The following is a 17,624-nucleotide window of genomic DNA, read 5'->3' on the forward strand; positions in this document are numbered from 1 at the left end:
TCCAAACATGGTAATATTCATAAGTATTGCAGAGTTAGGATTTCAACACATTTTAAAGAACATAATTTAATCCACAACATATCATAGCAGCCATATGGTTATAAACTTTACCCAATCTTTTCCTTATGAATTTCTATTCTCCCATAATTTTTACAATATTGTCATCTATTTCTGTCCTGTGTAAGGTTGAGAGATGGATATGCAAGGTTGAAGATGCAGTAATTGAAGGAAAGATAAAAGACCATGGCAAAAATTTTATTATACTAAAATCATGAAAATATTACTCTATCACTCAAATTTTTATGACCTCAACTTTTGTTATTTTCAGTTTATAGATATTGATCTGAATTCCAGTATTTCATAAGCTTCATCTCATATAAAATGTAGGTTTTAGGATACTTCAGAGATGTATATCATCTCTCCATATAATATACAATACAATAGGAAGCTGACTAATTAGCATGTTGGCCAAGAAATAAACTTAAGGAATAAATTTAACTTTCTCAACATGATTGAAACATGCTTCTTAGCAATGTTAAATATGTTATACTTACAAAGTCATTCTAGTTATTATCGTTCAAATCTCACAATATCTTGAAAAGATACTTCTTTTTCTCTTCAACTTTTGAGATGAAGGACGTCTGTATAGGAAGTTTTTATATTAGTAAGTCAAGATCAACAATTAGATCATTATAGAGCAAAAGCTGTCATATAAACTCTTCCATTGTACTAGTGTGTAACTACAGGTAATAAAATAATTTACAATAGTACATGTCAACTTTGTAGAGTTATTTATAAAATATCTCCTTCCAAAACATTCTATCTGAGAAGGTGGAGGAAAATCAAATATCTAGCAAAATATTATTACAGTGGGAAATCTTCTTCAAGTTATGGATTTATATCCCTAAGTATCAACAGTTGTCAAATTTGTTGAATATCATCCATGATTTTATAAGAAATGCTTTTATATTGTGACCCACATTCAAATAAAACTTGGAATAGACATTTTATAAAATATTACATACCCTTAACTGAGGCAAATATTTTCTACTGATTTATTTAATTTGTTTCATCTCATTAATAAAAACTCTTTTTACAACTAATAAGTTCTAGGGACATGTTTTTCCTGTGTTGTTTATTTTTTTACATGCTATAGACATTAGAATACTTTCAACATTAGTTAGAATTGAGCTGTCTTTAAATGTATTTTTTATCTAGATATTCCTTATATTTTCAAAAATTATACTTTCACATTCCAGTGAAATTGTAAGGTTTGGGGAACAGAGGTTAGTACTTTGCACATAATGTAAAGGAGGCATTTATTTCTCATACCTGGAGTACTTGGTATCTCCACTTTAATTTATACCTGGATAATCAAGCAATTAAATTAAATTCCCAAATATTGAGGGGGTCCCCCCACCCAGAGATGAACAATTCTAGATGAACATTAAGAAAGGAGACACAGATAAAACAAGGGAGTCTATGAAAGGCAACTGAACAAAGACAAATACAATAACGAATCTTGCTTCCCCAAGTCCTAGTACATGGGATCATTTGGTCAGGCATCCCATTTCAATCACTACTGCTCTTTATGGAGGAAAGCAAAATTACCCTGCGGACAACCTCTGCTTGCTGTTTCAAAGTGCAAACTAGCCAGCCACAAGATTATTAAAACACAGAAATTAAAATAAAATTATTTTTCTAAAATGTGTATCTGTATATTCAGAGATGATAAAAACTCATTTGAAGTACTTATTTTATTAACTGTCCCTCTGCCATGAAAGTGCCTGAGTAAAGCAAATCTTCTGCTAAACACACTGCCATGCAGTCCATTCTGACACACAGGGATCTTTTGTGCAGAGTAGTTTGCAAGACTATCACTATTCATGGGAGTGTGTGCGTGTGTGTGCGTGTGTGTGTGTATTAGGTGCTATGAAGCCTGTTCCACTGCATAGCGACCCTGTATACAACAGAATGAAACACTGTCAAGACCTGCACCCTCCTCACAATGGTTCCCATGTTTGAGTCCATTGTTCCAGCCACTGGGTCAGTCTGTCTCATCAAGGCCTGCCTGTTTTTCTGCCCGTCTATTTTCCCCAGCATAATGTCCTTCTCCAGAAATTGATCTCTCCCAATAACGTGCCCAAAATAAATGACATGAAGTCTCACTATCTTGCCTTTAAAGAGAATTCTGGCTGTAATTCCTTCCACTATCTGTTTATTCCATTGGCAGTACAGTGTTTTGAATAATCTTCACCAGCACCATATTTCAAACTCGTGGATTTTTTTTGGTCTTCCTTATTCAATATCCAACTTTCATATGCATAAGAGGCAATTGAAAATACCATGACTAGGTTCAGGAACACTTTAGTCTCCAAAATAACATCCTTGGGTTTTAACACTTTGTGTGGATGTGGTGTGTGTGTGTGTGTGTGGATGTGTGTGTGTGAAGCATATATATACCCAATGCAAGGCATCATTTGATCTCTTGACTGCTGCTTCCATGAGTATTGATTATGGATCCAATCAATAAGAAACCCTGGACAACTTCAATCTTTTCTTGATTTATAATGATACTGAGTCTTGGTCCAGTTGTGAGGGTTGGGGTCTTCTTTCTGCTGAGTTGTCATCCAGAATGAAGGCTGCAACCTTTGATCTTCATCAGCGTTAAGTCTCCTTGCTTCCAGAAAGCAAGGGTGTGTGATCTGCATATCTCAGGTTGTTAATAAAACTTCAAAATCATCAGCCCAAAATCGATTCCTTTGAGGAAGAGGTCAGACATGCCTCCACACTCCAGACTTCTTTGTCAGTCCTGACACTAATTGTCTCTCCAGTGACACTCTCTTTTCTGCTGTGTTTGATAATTCATTGCAATGGCCACACGGAATTCACAGAGTAGACGTGCAATGAGTTGCTCTATTCGAAAAGAAAACAGGTCGCAGTTGAGGACGAGAAATGCTGAGGATACTGTTCTTTAGTTAGGATAGCCTTTTCTCAGCCATGCCTACGAACGCACCTTTGTCTTTGTTCCTCGGCCATGAAGTCCCTTGGCCTGCTCCTTGATATGGCAATGTTACAGAGTTCTTATAGGACTGCCAATAAAAGCCTAAAAGTACACCAATTCTCCATAAGCTTCTGTCTATAACTTTAGCTAGCTTCATTAGCAAACTCAGCTCACGCAAACTTAGCTCACCAATTAAATGCCTGAAGCCATCTGATTCTGCAAACAAGCCTTCTACCTATAGACACTCAACTTCACTCACTCGCTAGTCCAGGTAGCCTAACTTCTCTGTCTCATGCTGTTGGCTATTTATTATACAAGCCCTTAAGGCTTTTTATCCTTATAAAAACTTTTTTTGTAGCATGGGACCTAATATTGGACTGAGTCTAGCCTAAGGCTGTTTTAGCTACACCAAAAGTCACCTTTCACACTGGATCACCATGGTTCAAGCAATTGGAGAGGTGGATCCCTGTTTACCTCTGGGTTATTAGTATGGAATCTAGAACATTAACCAGAAAGTTGTCTGTGAATCCCTTTCGAAAGAAAACTGCTAGGGTTCCTGACCATATTCTGTGCTCTGCATTTTCCTCTTACAATTTTTGCCTTAATCCCACGGACTTTTGTCACAATGCACTAGTCTAAAGGAGGCTATAACCATGCATCTTGAAGCGTGAGCCCAGCATCATTTTAATAAGCTGAGAGGCATGGCTAAAATAGAGCTCTGGTCCCTACTTCAAATGAGTCTAATCAGCATGTGGAAGGGTGGAGCTCAGCAATATCTTTGAGAGGCCATCCAAGGATTCATAGAAAAATGGATGAAAATAAAATAGCATTTTCCCACAAGCTTCTTAAAGACCCTTTGAATTTTCCAACACACTCCTAGGGTGATTTATAAGCTGAAAATTAATTGCACAAAACGTTGGTAAACCACTGAAACATTAACAAAGGTTTATCTTTTAGGTAGCAGTAAAGCTAGATAGATAATCCACCAAGTAAAAATGGATATCTAAATTACATTGTGTTGGCTTTCCCTGCTTGTTGATGCCAATAGGGGAAGTAAAAGATTATCAATGAGATATGAAATGACTGATAGTTCCAATTCATAACTGCATTATTTATCACAGAGGCCTTGGGTTGCTAAAGTGGGTCTTGATCAGTACCCCTCTAGTTTTGCATGGAGTCCAAAGTTATCTCCAGAAAAGTAGCTTGACTGCAGAATAATTTGATAGATGTTCTAATGATTTGTGTTTCTTCCCATTGATTTTGTTCATCTTTGTGCATAAACGGCCTCTTCCTCCCCCTTTACTTTCAGTTGTATTCATCATGGTAATCTAGCGTGCTATTGCTATTCATCCCATATAGACCTTAAAAGGGAACCAGGCTATACTTTTGGGTTTCTGAGACAGTACATCTTTATGGAAACAGAAGCCTCATCTTTCTCCCATGGAAGAGGTAGGAGATTCAAACTGCTGACCTTGTGGTTAGCAGCCCAATATGTAACCCAGTATGCTACCAGGGCTCCTCTAAGTCAGAATTGACTTGGTGCCAATGAACTTGTTTTTCATTTTGATTTGTTTTGTTCTGTTCCTGCAATATAAACCACCATTAAGACATTTCACTATTTGCCTCTGGTAGGCCTAATCTCATATTCTGCTTCCATGGGTGTCTACAAAGGATTTGCCTTTGCAACACACAAGAATTATCTGTATTCTGATCTATCTTACAAAAGTTAACTCATATTATTGTGTGGTTTTCCATGGTTCAAAACACCTGTCTGTTTATCACAAAGCAGCTCACCGTAATTATAAGGTGTTCTCTGTCCTGGTGACAAAGATGCTATTCTTTTCCATGTAACCAATAGTCAGTCAGTGACAGTTGAATATATAGTGATTATTGCCTTCCATGTGGGAGATGTGAGTTTAATTTCGAGCCAATTTGCCCTGGGGAAAGCCACCACCATTCGTGGCTTATGTGTTTTGGGGGATGCTGAACAGGTTTCTGTGGAAGGCCCAAGCTGAGAAAAAGTATTGGCAATCTAATTCAGAAAAAAATGAATGGTCCCATCTCCAGCCATTCATGGGTTGACCCAGAGCCAGACAGGGTTTCATTGTGCTGCATTCCTGGATGACTCCATAGCAACTGAAAATCCGCTAGGTGCCCTGAAGCCTGCAGACAATATATTACTCTTCCCACTGCCCATTCTTATCCTCTTTAAAAAAAATAATTTGTTGGCATATAATTCACATACTAAACAATTCCACAGTTCAATCATATTAAGAAGAGTTGTAGAATTATCACAACAATCGATTTTAGACCATTTTCTTCTTTCTCGCCTTCATTGTTATTAGCTCCCCCTTTGCCTGCAACCTCCCCTGCCCTGCTCCCAAGAAACCTATAATCCAGTTCCTGTCTTTATAGATTTACCTATATTGAATTTCATACACACAAAAAACTAACAATAATAATAAAGTAAAACAGAAAAAGACCTCAATAAAAAAGAAAGCAGAAAATATTAAAAACTAAACAAGTTTAAAATGGGCTAAAAAGGAAATCGAATGATAAGGTGTTAAATTTTAACCTAACTCCATCTGCAGTAGTCCACTTTCCAGTGCAGTCTACATGATAGCAAGACTGTTCACATCTCTGATTTATGGTCAGAGGGGATTAACTGGAGGCTTAATGCAAGTGTATTTCCTCTGCACTTAAAAAAATAAAGGAAATAATTTTAGATAGGTAAAAAGGGAGAGTAAATGATAATATATTACATTTTAACCTAACTGGATCTGCCATAATTGACTTCATAACATTTCTCTCTGATAACAAGGTGCGCAGTGAATAGTATTCAGGACTAGTGTACACTTACTATTTAATTCCACCCTGGCTTTATTGTGACATGTATTAACCTTGTAGGTATAATTCGCCATTGTGAATGAATATTAGTGAAAATTTTCCCTATCATCAATCTCAGTGTATGTGTAAGTAGTATCCAGTCACTTAAGAGTTTAATGTGTACAAATCAACAATTTCTGTAACGTGATTCATATATGGCCTATTCTTGGATAATTATCTGTTCTCAACAGATTTTTTAAAATTCTAAACCATTAGTGAAATTCATGTCACTTTCAATAGAATTACCCTTTGTCCCAAGGGGATTGTTGATAATGTTCCCTAAGATAAAATGAGGTCTCTAAGTGAGCCAGGGTCGTGTATAAACCACAGATACGTGAATGAATTGAGGCTCACACTTCATTCTAGCCCTAATCATAGAACAATTAGTGCCCTGTCATGGCCCTGCTTTCTGCTCTGAAGAGATCTATGAAGATATGGGTGCTCAGGCACAGTGTGGAAAAGAAACTAGAAAGATCCATGTCCGGGGTCATAAAGGTTTGTCTTCAAACAAGCAGCCGTCTAAGTGAGGCATCAACTAAGTCTATATGGAAGACGCACACTACCTTGTGTAATCCAAAGACTGCAAATAATAAAATGCAACTCCAAAAGAGAGTATGGTATCAGCTAAATTATGAACACCTGGTTTTCAGTATGGATGACAGTGGAAGCCCAAAATCCATTTGTATGGTGCACATATGGATTAATGCTATTTTCTTTTTAACACCCTAGCAGAAAATTAATGTCAAGGTGAAAATCTCCATTCTATCGGGCTTGCAGAGACTGCCCAAAGACCTAAACATCTCTCCTATTACCTACAATATGGTTAACCCACATTTCTAGTGCCATGCCCATGCTTGCGGCCATGCAAACAATCTCAGACAACACGCGGTATCCTTTTCCTGTTCCTGCCACTATTCATTTAGCAGTTAATACTGATACTTGGATAGCAATGTGTTCATATGACAAATGAACACTGCACTGGGGTTGAGACTTACCCAAGAAGCCTAAAAGTATACAATTCCTATTTCATAGGCCACACCAGCCTGGGCATTGTTTAAGACCATGATCGCAGTGCAGTGTGATTGATCTGAGCTGGCTTCCTCTCGTTGTGGTGAAATTTCCAGCCTCCTTTGCTTGAGGCTCATCCTTTTCCTACTTTGCTACAGTGTTATGAATTCCCAGGTGGTTCTCATCTATGAGGGCCCCTCTGATCATCACCATCAACAATTACAGTACTGCCATTTCATCCTCATGCTGAAGTTCAAAGTATCACTGTCCCTAGTGTGAGCACTGCCAGTCACCAGGGAGACCTCTTTTCCTTGACAGAATCACACCCTGGTATTTCAATGCCAATTGTTCTCTAGACAGTATAACATCTTCCAAAAATTTGTAGAAACATTTTCTAGAAGTGATTTGTTTAATTTTGTCCCAAAGAAGTCCATCAAAGTGAAGCACCAAGCACCGTGCTCCTTCTCCGACACTCCAAAAAGCAGCCGCCATTGGATCCATTCCAACTCGTGGAAATCCCACGTGTTTCAGAGTAGAACCGCACTCCTGAGGTTGCAATACTGGTTTCTCACAAGTACATTGTCAGTCGTTTCTTTCAAAGCACCACTAAATGGACTTGGCCCTTTAACTTCTCAGTTATCAGGTAGATTTCTATCACTGGAACCAGTAAGTAGTGTCAGATATTAGGGTGTCTGGACACGGACTACTAATTTTAAATTTGTCTCCAAATATGGAGGGGGCTGAGAAATCAGAGAACTTGGCTCGCAACTCCAGGGTTGTGCTACCATAGTCCATGAAGGGGCTTACTCACGAAACCATAGGTGACAAGGGGGCAGGGTCATCCCTAAACACCCCCGTGAGACACCAGGGCTTTGATGACTCCAGTTGAAAATTACCAGGTGCTACTAAGGAAAAAGACAAAGCTTTCTACTACTTCCTCTGAGGAACTTACAGGGTCAGTTCTACTGTTCCTATAGAGTCATTATAGAGTGGAAACCCACTGATGGTAGTGAGTGAGTGAGTGAGTGAGTGAGTGAGTGAGTGAGTGAGTGAGTGAGTGAGTGAGTGAGTGAAATAATATGGCTTCGTGGCAGGGCTCCAGCCCTCCTCCCCCTGAACAAGTGTTACTGAAGAAAGATTAGCAAGTGGCAGGGACTAGCAGAAAGCAAGTGCATGGACATTGCTGCCCTAAAATATTTGCTTCCCCTACATAATACTTGGCTAAAAGAACTCGCTCCTTCGAGTGAGTTAATTCCCAAGAGACTGTTAAATTGTCATACAAATATATTTTAGTACATGTACTGCTGAAGTGAGCACTACAATTATATTTTAGTAACTATGTCAGTCCAGGCTGATTAGAGAAACAAATCCTGGGATACACGTGTAAATGTGAGCGAGAGCTGTATATCAAAGAGTAATTGTATATTAAAAAATCTCAGCCAAGTCCATAAGTCCAATATTAGTCCATAAGTCCGGTACTAGTCCAAAAATTCCTCATCAGACTTGCGCAGGACATCCAGTGATGCCAAATGCAGGACGACCACAGGCCAGTGGCTGGAAAGTCTTGTGGATCTAGCGATAGTGGAAGCACCTTAACCTGGTGCTGGCTCCTCCAGCTCCCTCTGTGTCTCCTTCAAAGGAAAGTGAAGCAGAGAGAGAGCAAGTTCCCAGAACCCTCATAAGAAGGCCATGCCCACAGCAGGTATCATCAGGCTGAGTGACCTGAATGACAGACTAGACTCCACTCCTTCACTCTGCATATCCCAATTTGACAAGTGATTCTGCAACTACCACACTGACTAACCTTTTGTGAGCAGAGATAATTCCAAATGCTCTATGATGTTCACAAAATCCAATACTTTAGTTGAAAGCAGAGCCTTGAGTTATTTTCTGATTTGCTTTTTAATGAGAGCCTAAATGGCTCGAGACTCTTATATTAGTTACATATGGTGCATCGCAAATACTCCAGCACTTGATGACGGAAAACAAAAAACAATCCTTGCATCGTCATTTCTGTGTCATAGACATGGGGGCCGACAAGCCGTGTTGTTCTGGCCGAAGTCTGCCATGAAGCTGCAGTCTACGTATTGGCCTGGCTGTAGTCATCTCAAAGGTCAACTGCGAGTGCCTGTTCTTCCACGTTTGCTCCTGGTACTATTGCAAGGCCTCATTCTCGTTGATTGTAAATGAAGACGTGCTTCTGATCACATTCCTCTCTCCAGGGGTTTTCACAAAGCATGGCAGCTCCGTTCCCCAGAGTGAAGATTCTAAGACAGTAAAAGACATCAGTAGAGAGAACGGCATATGCTCGGAATGTCTATGCCTGGGGAGATGGATTGTTGTGTGTGTCTGTGTGTGTTTAGCATGATCATTTGACAACATTTTAGGACAGACTCTTTTTATTGTGCTTTTTAGGAAATTCTAAAGAGTACAGGGCTAAATTAGAACTCTCAAGAAATGGCGCGTGATAACTAGGTGAACGGTAAGTTAATTTATTGCCATAACAATGAACAGTAAAATAAAATATGAATCCAAAAAAACCTGGCTGCTTAAAAGGACATGTTTGCACAACAGCCTGTGATTAACTGTAAGCTGATTTTCAGTTTGGCAGCACCGAAATAGCACAGTTTTGCCCTAAAATGGTTTTACAAAAACCAAGGCTTTCCCTGAAATGATTAAAACTTCTTTGAATAAAGTCATACTACAAATAAGGACACCAGCTTTAAGTGTCACCACTTACACTTTGTGGCAGTAAGCTGTATAGTCCCTACTCCCCAATCCTCTCACTCCCCATCCTCCATCCCCTTCCTCCCTCTCTCTGCTTCACATCCGAAACCCTGGAGCTTGTGAATGGTACCTTACAGAGCAAAAGGAATGTTGCAGATGTCATCAAGTTAAAGATCTTGAATTAAGGAGATTTCCCTAGGTTAACTTTTCCCCTAGAGCCTCCAGAAGAAACAGGTGTCGTCTTGATTTCATCCCAATTAAACTGATTGAGCTTCTGGCCTTCTCGACAGTAAGATAATAACTTTGTGTTCATCTAAGTGTAAAGTTTGTGGTAATTTATAACAGCAGTCATAGGCATTTATAAAAATAGTTATGGGTCTCAGCTATTTTATAAATATTTCAAGATGGTCTTCACATTTTTAAGCTTTTTAAATAAACATGCATTTAGTTCATTTCTCCAAATGACAGGAAACACCTCTACTTCTACATGCATGTGAAAGTTTGACAGTGAATAAGGAAGACCAAAGAAGAACAGATACATTTGGGTCATGGTGCTATTGAAGAATATTGAAAGCCTGATGGATAGTCAAAAAACAAACACATCTGTTTTGGAAGAGGTACAACTAGAATGTTCCTTAGGAACAAGGGTGGCAATACTTGGTCTCACTCACTTGGGACAAATCAGGAGATACCAGCCGCTGGAGAGGGACATGATGCCTGACAGTGGGGCATCAAAAAAAGAGGAAGACTCTCAATGAGGTGGATTGACACAGTGACTGCAATTGATGGGCTCAAACATAAGGACGATTGGGAGGATGGTTTATGACTGGGCAGTGTTTCGTTCTGTTGTGCATAGGGTCACTATGCCTCCGAATAGATTTGTTGGCATCTGACAGCAACAACAACCTAGAGAAAGGCCTGAACTAAGGAGTGATTCTTCCTCAAGAGGCCTGTCCCTCCTTTTGGTGGAGGTGGGAGGAGAACCCAAGTATCAGCTACATTAGAGCTCCTCTGTCAGGGGTCACTCTCTGAAATGTCTAGGGGACAGAGCCCAAGAAGCACGATCACCACGGTTGTCATTGAAACCCATGGAATGTGGTAGATGATGCAGTGACTCTCCTCCCTGGAGATAGTAGAATTAGTCTCCCCCTTCTAGCAATTGGTACGAATTAAGGGGACTACAGCCAGCCCTATGTCCTAGGTTATGCATTTGAATCCTTCCTTGAACTTTTCATTACATGCTGAATCGGCCATGAAATGAAATTGCATATAAGGTTCCTAGAACTCATGTTAGAAAGAGTGGAAAGAGTGACATGGAACGTAAAAACTAGCCATTCTACAAAGTATGTATATCTCCCCAAAGGCGTTCCACATTACCTCATTAGAATCAAAACTAATTTATAATGCAAAGATTAACTATGTTACTAGCCACCGTGGCATTAATTATTCTTGTGAGATAAAGATATTATTATGGCATCTGTGTGTGGAAAATGAATAGTGAACAGATCTGCTTCCTGTTTTAAAAAGGGGGAGTTATCTCTAGGACCGTCCAATGAAAGTCTCAGAATTTAAAATACTTCATGGCTGGGGAGAAAGAAGATAACCCCCCCCAAGGCTGAGGTTCATTGGCAGTTGATGTTGTCAGGTCACGACAGATTATAGTCATGGCTCGGTGAATCCTGTTTAGGGAAGTAATTCAATGTTTACTGGGTAAAGAAAGTTTCTAGAAGCTAAAGGTGATGTGCTTCCCATTGCCTTTAGCTGCCTTTTAGCTGACAGCACCTAAGCCTCCATGACTACCACAATCTGAAGCTACTCCCCAGAAAGCCTAGAACTACACAAAACAACTATATGATTACAAAAGGTCAAACTTGTTGTCTTGTGTTCTACTTTAGAGAAACAAATCCACAGAAAGTCATGTATAAGAGAGAGTTTTATATAAAGCTTACATACACATCAATAAAACATCCCAAACAAGTGCTGCCCAAACCCACAAGTCCAACATTAATCCACATGTCCAAACCAATCCACAAAGTCCTTCTCCAGCTCACAAAGCATACACTATGATGCTGACTCCAGGAGAAAAGCCGAATCAGTGAACGTGTAAGCATCTCAGCACTGGCACGGGTCTCCACACGGCTGCTCCAGTACCCAGGGCTGCATCAGAGTAACTCCATGCTGCTTCTCCTTGGGAACGTCTTGCAGGAAGTGAGCCTTGCCAGCTGAAACAGGGAACTGGCTAAGGCAATTGCACCCTGGTCCAACCATCACAAAACAAGAGACTCGAGAACTAGAAAGGCGAGGCTCACTGAGCCATTTTTCCCTATGCCTTTCAATTAAGTCCACATGTGTTTATTGGCCAGGTTGGCACAATAAATTAACCACCTCACTTGAAAAGCCATAAGAACAAGGGGAAGACACCCCTACAGATGTTTCCCACATGTCTTGAAAAATTTTCATGTTTCATGCAATAGTTCAAGAAATTCAAATAATTTAATTGGACTTCTGTTCCCTGCTCCCTATGCCCAAATCTCTGGTTCGGGGCCTAGATTCACTTAGGCAGACACTGGGAAATCTATATTCAACCCCATGGAAATGGAATCTTTATACTGCTGGATTCGCTTCTAGACACACTTCTAGACAGAGACTAGTGGTTCTGAATTTAAAGGTCCCAAACAAGTAGCTCTTAAGCTTGTCCTTAGGGACGACCTGATAAGATCAATTTCCAATGTCAGTTACAGATTCTTCAGAGAGAAAGAAATTTGTTGACTAGTTATACAGAATTAGAAATACTCCAGAAATCTTCATCTCTACTTCACCCTGGTATTGGTCGATTCTGATCCAAGCTAGAGCGATGCTGTTGAAACTGATTCCCACAACACAAGAGTGGTAGCCATCCAACTGTAGACACGCGGTGGAGAAGCAGCCTGCTTATATCTTCAAAGCTTTGTTCCAGCCACCGCACTGATGAAGAAGCAGGAGTGTCTGGCCAGTAGGCTGACCTTGAGACATGAAAGTCGGGCATATTGCGTGATGACACAATTGCAGCCTTGAGTAGCGGAGTCAATGGCAGGCATCCCCTCCTGAGTAAGAGAAACTACTTTTTAAATGCCTCAAATTAAAAAAAAACCTTCTAAATCAGACATCAAAAAGTAAAAGTTTTGTTTTGTTTTGCAAGAAACAAGCAAAAAAAAAAAGAGTGAAAGATACTTCCTTTACATTTCCCATCACCCCACTGTAATACTCACTGCCAGGAATTGACGCCAACTGCTAGGGACCCTAGAGGACAGGGTAGAACTGCCTTTGACTGTTTCTGAGACTGTGCCTCCATGGGAATAGATAGCCCTGTCGTTCTTCCATGAGTAGCTTGTGGTTTTGAACTGTTGACCTTAAGGTTAGCAGCCAAATGTGTAACCACCAAAGTAGTATCCACAGTATACTATTGCCACTTGTTATCCTGACCATGGATGGTGTGAAAGTTGGAGGGCTAATCGATCTTAGTGCTGTCACATTCTGCTCCTAGAGAGTCACCATAATAGATTCTCCTGGGTTCTGACTCTTCCGTGTGTCTGTCTGACATCTACATGGTGGTGGACACACACACAAACACGCCACCCTTCAACCGACACTTCATCTCCTATGAGTCTGGCTTCCCCTCCAGAGTTCACAGAGGAAGTCTCTTCTTATTATGTACCATTTGAATGCCTACATTGTGATTGATGCTCCCAATATAAAGCACTACCTAGATTATTTGGCTTTTGGATTATCCTGTTGACTAACCGTTAGATACAAACCTACGGCTACATGAAGTATATGAACCTTGGTGGACAGAATGTCCACTCTAACTTACAGTACAGCCAAAATATATGGAAGAACTGGCTATGTGATTTCAAATCACAGTGCAAAATAAGTAGGAATCTACTCAATGTCAATTAACAACTACATGGTGTTATTTTTTTAAAAAAAAGGACACAAACTTACAGATCTCTCATTCAAAAGCTAAAATGGTAGAGTATTAAACCAAACACAGAGGTCCTTTCTATGCTATCTTGCTGCTATAATGTAAATACCATGCTGGCTAGCTTTAACAAGCAAGACTTGGTTTTTTAGTTTAGGAGGCTAAAAGTCTGAATTCAGAGTGCTGGCTTTAGGGGAAGACTCTCTTTAATATCTGCGGGCCCAGTATTCCTTGATCATTTCATTCCTTTGCAATGATCTGGCACAGGGCCACTGGGGCCACCAGAAATCCATCCTCCACTTGTCTCTTCTTTCTTGGAGGTACTCAGATCCCTCTTCCACTACTGACTTCTCTCTCCTTTTTTAGATAAAAGATGATACAAGCCAATCCCCAGGGAAACTCCCTTTCCATCAGATCAAGACTGCAATTCAATTGAGTGTGTTGCATCGCATTCTAACCCTTTGCTGATCACATCCAATTACACCAAGGGTGATGATTATATTACTATATAACTTCCAGATCTCTGAGAGTTATAGCATAGCCAGCTGGATACGTCAGCCCATGATAAACTCATATATAAGGTTGAATGCACACCTATTAAATTGTCCTCATCGTTGGGAATCATTTTCCAGTTCCAAGATAACCCTTTTCACCAAGAATTTACCAGAACAAGTTCAAAGCTTCTCCGTGGTAATCTATGAGATTCCTTGGCTTATCCTACATGGGAAGAAGAGGCAGTAGATCATGGGGCTGGTGTACATTATTCCTCTGAGACTGACCGATCACTCCAATAACTGGCCTGTTACATAAAAGAAAAAAAGGAACATTTTGATCCAGGAAAATATTCCAGACATCTCTTTTTTTACTGCTAACTTGCTTGAACCCCTTCTCCTAGTTCCCACTTTCCTGGCTCCATGGACCAGTTCTGATATCTGATTCTGATCTCTTCTAGCTGCAAATCACCCATACTCTCTGTCTGACTTCCCTGTATACGTTTCAGCTCTGCTGGCTTCTCAGGTTTTGATATACCATCTCAAGTGAGATACCGCTTTGATATCTCCAAGTGGAAAACTTTCTGTTCAATTCCGCAGGTTCATGTCATTTCTTACTTGTCAGACTAGCGCTCCTTTCCATGCCAGCAGTGGAAAACAACACAACCTGAAGGTACCATGCATACATCACCACACATGTACTTGGTTTCTAAAGGTCGCATAAGCTAAGTAGCAACTTTTTTTTCTTTTCTTTCTTGTTTATGATCTAAGAATGTTCTCTCCTTCAAGGACTCTCTGCTGGCCTTGTCATATCTCACTGAGGTGCCTTGTTCTTCTGTTCAGATTAGTCCTTCATCCTCCAGTTTTTTTCATTTCTTCCATTTCTAGCAGCACCATCATTATCTTTTGTCTTTATGTAAAATAAATAATGCTGTGACTGATATTTATTTCTGAATCCCTTCTAAGAGTTTTTCCTCAAAATGCAGCACTTGATCCCACGACTTTAAATGACTTTTATAAGTGAATGGCCTCCAAATTTGCAAATGTGTCTCCTTTGGCCTATCAAATTGGCATATATTAGTGAATTCTCCAACTCCAGAAATTAAAAGTAATCATGTCAATCCTCCACATCAATAAGTATGTCTCCTCAATCAATAATAACTTTTCAAAAATTATCTAACAATTCTACCAAATAAAAAAACAAGCATTTTCATTTTAATCTCTCCCTTACCTGTTTAACCTCTACCTCCAAATATACCTTTCTTTGACACTTTTCTATCCATAGTCTCTATCATTTCCTTTATCTGAGTCACCATCAACCTTTTCCTGGATTGTTGTAATAGACTCATAAGTTTATTTCTCATGTTTTCTTCTATAATCCATTCTTCAAAGAGTAGCTATTTTAAAAATCATTTTATTGGGGGCTCATACAACTCTTACCACATTCCATACATCAATTGCGTAAAGCACATTTGTACATTCCTTACCCTCATCATTCTCAAAATATTTGCTCTCCATGTAAGCCCCTGGCATTAGCTCCTCATTACCCTTCCCTTCCTGCCCCCTCCCCCTCCCTCATGAACCCTTGGTAATTTCTAAATTATTATTTTGTCATATCTTACAATGTCCGATGTCTCCCTTCAACCAATTTTCTGCTGTCCGTCCCCCAGGGAGGAGGTTATGTGTAGATCCCTGTAATCGCTTCCCCATATCTACACCCTGCCCCACCTTCCTGATATCGCCACTCTCCCCACTGGGAGGAGATATTTTTTAAAGGAAAATCAGATACTATAATCTCTACTTAAAACCTCCTCAGTGCCATCAAGTCGATTCCATCTTAGCACCCTCTAAAAGAGAGGCGAACTGCCCCTACAGGTTTCCAAAACTGTAATTCTTTACAGGAACAGAAAGTCCTATCTTCCTCCCACGAAGTGACTGGAGGTTGTAAATTACTGACCTTGAAGTTAGCAGCCCAATAGGTGGCCCGGTTATTGCATTTAGAATGACATAGAGAGAGGGGGCCAGAGCCAAAGCCAAGAAAGGTCAAGGCAGCAGCAGGGACCACAGAGACGGGGCCTGGGGGAGCATATCTCCAGGACATGGACGAATGTTTCCCAAGAGTCAGACGTATGTGGCACACTCCACAGGAATGCTCTAAAACGGGCAGAAGTTTGATTCATCCCAAGGAGACAGAAACCAACAGGCCTTTCAAGTTCAGAACTGGTAAACAGGAAGTCATCTAGGGCTTTGAAGAGGGTGTGGCCCAGATGAGCTTGAAGGAGAGGCTGAAGCTGACCTGCACCCCTGATGTGGTGGGTGTGGAACCACGGGCCTGTCCTCACGTCATCCCTTCCAATGCCCCACTCCTCTTTGACATGGAGCGACTCAGCTGGGCGCGCAGGCAGGAAGTCACAGTGGCTGGAGGTGGCTGTCGCTGCTCTGCTCGCCTTCTTAGGCTGCTCTGCCACTGGACTGCCCCTCCCTGTCAGAGCTCCAAATCAGTGTGGGGACCTCGCCGCCCAAAGCACCACCCATTCTCTCAGTTGCTTTGAGCATGTGTTTGTCATCGTTCGCATGCACCTTCAAGTGAGGAAAGTTCAGTGGCAATTTGACACATCCAGGTTGAGCGTGGAGCCATCATTCCTGGTCACAGAATGCTGATTCTCCGTTTGAGCAGGCAGCTCTGCCTCCCCTCACGTAAGGCCTGCACACAGGGTGCTCTGCAGGAAGTGAACGTGCTGCGTGCAGACGAACTTGAGCCAGTCCCCTATGTTGTCATGTGTCGCCTCTGTTCGCTGCTAGCTTCGACAGATGTTCTATTTGGAAACAGTATGTAAAATAAAGGCTATGTGCTTGAAAAAAAAAAAAAGAATGAAGCACAAATACCTTGCAATGCTTATATTTCCTTCAATTATCTTAAGTCCTGTCACTCTCTCCTCAGTCAATGTATTCAATAATATTGCACTTCTTTATTTTCTCAACCATACCATAGGTATTTTGAACTTCTGTTTCCCAACTAGTGAAATATTTTTCTCACATTTACACGCAGTTAAAATTCTTTATCATTTTAGAAAAGACTTTGCTAATGACACTGCCTAGTCCACCACCTGATTTCTCTATCCCGTTCTCCCCTTCTAATCTTTACAGTTTCATGGTGTTGTTACGACCTAAAATTGTATTTATTTATCTATTTATGTTTGCAAATATTGATTGTTTGGTTATCTGGGCAGAGACCTTTTCTGCCTTGTTCGTCAAGGCCTGAGCACCGAGGAGAGCTGACACATGGCATGTCATCGGCAACTGCCTGCTGAGACAAGAAGTCCACAAAACTGTGAGGGCTGGTGTAACGGATAATATTTGAGTCCATGAAATACAATCCAGGGGCCTCATTTGGCCAGTCTCCTCTGTTGTAGATGATATGTACTGGATATACATGTCCATGCATTATCAATAGTCTATGGCAGTTTTTGTTCTAATTCAGCCAAGCTGAACACTGGTAACTGAGAAGTGATAGTTCAAAAACTGAAAATATCTCATATCTGGCCCTTTG

At 40.5% G+C, this 17,624-nt stretch overlaps 1 pseudogene; it reads left to right on the top strand.

Annotated features, from left to right (window-relative positions):
• Positions 1 to 16,223: 16,223 nt before the first annotated feature.
• On the top strand, positions 16,224 to 16,626 carry LOC142440041 (peptidyl-prolyl cis-trans isomerase FKBP1B pseudogene; annotated as a pseudogene).
• The last annotated feature ends 998 nt before the right edge of the window (positions 16,627 to 17,624 follow it).

This window comes from Tenrec ecaudatus, chromosome 2 (genome assembly GCF_050624435.1).
Source record: "Tenrec ecaudatus isolate mTenEca1 chromosome 2, mTenEca1.hap1, whole genome shotgun sequence".
In the NCBI taxonomy this organism is placed as follows: Eukaryota; Metazoa; Chordata; class Mammalia; order Afrosoricida; family Tenrecidae; genus Tenrec; species Tenrec ecaudatus.